At 49.5% G+C, this 1,442-nt stretch overlaps 1 non-coding gene across 1 annotated transcript in view; it reads left to right on the top strand.

The window, feature by feature from the left end:
• Positions 1-1,400: 1,400 nt before the first annotated feature.
• The window catches only part of LOC128308547 (5.8S ribosomal RNA), a 158-nt gene continuing 116 nt past the window's right edge, over positions 1,401-1,442 (top strand). Inside the window, exon 1 of the ribosomal RNA XR_008288372.1 lies at positions 1,401-1,442. This exon is cut by the window's right edge and continues 116 nt beyond it. This is a non-coding gene — a ribosomal RNA (5.8S ribosomal RNA).

Below are 1,442 nucleotides of genomic sequence, written 5' to 3'. Positions count from 1 at the left end.
TAAAATGCGGGTTAAGATACGGAAAATTGAATAAATAAATCGCGAAGAGATATCCGAAAGGGTTCGCAACGACGTAGGACAAAATCCCTGGCGGGCGACGTCCTACGTCAAGAGGGTAGGTTTATAAGGTATTTTTGTACAATAAAACCTGCAATTGTTTAAAAAAAAAAAAAAAAAAAAAAAAAAACGAAGTGGAGCTTGCGGCTTAATTTGACTCAACACGGGAAAATTTACCAGGTCCGAACTTATCGAGGTAAGACAGATTGAGAGCTCTTTCTCAAATTTAAGGGTAGTGGTGCATGGCCGTTCTTAGTTCGTGGAATGATTTGTCTGGTTAATTCCGATAACGAACGCGACTCAAACAAGCTAACTAGAACGCTGTCAGCAGTGCACCTCCGGGCGCACCTGACGTCAAGGCCGGCGGCCCCTTCACGGGCGGTCGTCGGCCACGTTTGCCCTGCTTAGCGGGACAACTTGTGTTTAGCAAGGTGAGAATGAGCGATAACAGGTCCGTGATGCCCTTAGATGTTCTGGGCTGCACGCGTGCTACAATGTGAGCAGCAGCGTGTTCTCGCCAATTGGCGCCCCCATTCCGAGAGGAACGGGAAATCACCCAAATGCTCATTTAGTTGGGATTGGGGACTGCAACGGTCCCCATGAACCTGGAATTTCTAGTAAGTGCTAGTCATTAGCTAGCGCTGATTACGTCCCTGCCCTTTGTACACACCGCCCGTCGCTACTACCGATGGATTATTTAGTGAGGTCTCTGGAGGCACACCTTCCGCGGTTCCTTCGTGAGCTGCAGCTGGCATGGCCGAAGTTGACCGAACTTGATGATTTAGAGGAAGTAAAAGTCGTAACAAGGTTTCCGTAGGTGAACCTGCGGAAGGATCATTACCGATCAATACATATATGTTGTTGTGTGAGTTGGTTAGAGAGATAGAGAAACACGGTATCAGCAGAACAAACTGCTATGTTACCTTTTGGGGGCCGCGCACGCCAATTAGACCCGCGAGAGAGGTGTGTCTATACTACGATATTGAGCGTGCGCGACCGTAGGCCAGTGGCCTTCGTACCTGTGCGCACACTCCCAATGGCAGCCATCGAACGCGTAAAGTGTGTGACACATGGGCGAAGGTAAAGACCCACTAGAACATATTTAAACACTGGCCTCGAGCGAGAGAGAACCTAATCAAGAGAACGAAAGTTGTGCAAGATCGCGCCGATGCCGCCCACATCGCGCGTCGATCAATGGGAAGGAAGACCAATGGTCATCCTTGTCCACCCTGGACGGCTTCGAAGGAACCGAGAGGTGCACGGTTACGCTGTCCGGGGAACTTAAGTTGTGAGAGATGCACCTAGCGCATAACGAAAACATAGGAGACAGTTGAACATACCAAAACCCTAGGCAGGGGATCACTCGGCTCATGGATCGATGAAGA

The sequence above is a fragment of the Anopheles moucheti genome, assembly GCF_943734755.1.
Source record: "Anopheles moucheti chromosome X unlocalized genomic scaffold, idAnoMoucSN_F20_07 X_unloc_42, whole genome shotgun sequence".
In the NCBI taxonomy this organism is placed as follows: domain Eukaryota; kingdom Metazoa; phylum Arthropoda; class Insecta; order Diptera; family Culicidae; genus Anopheles; species Anopheles moucheti.
This window is presented reverse-complemented; position numbering and strand designations above follow the sequence as displayed.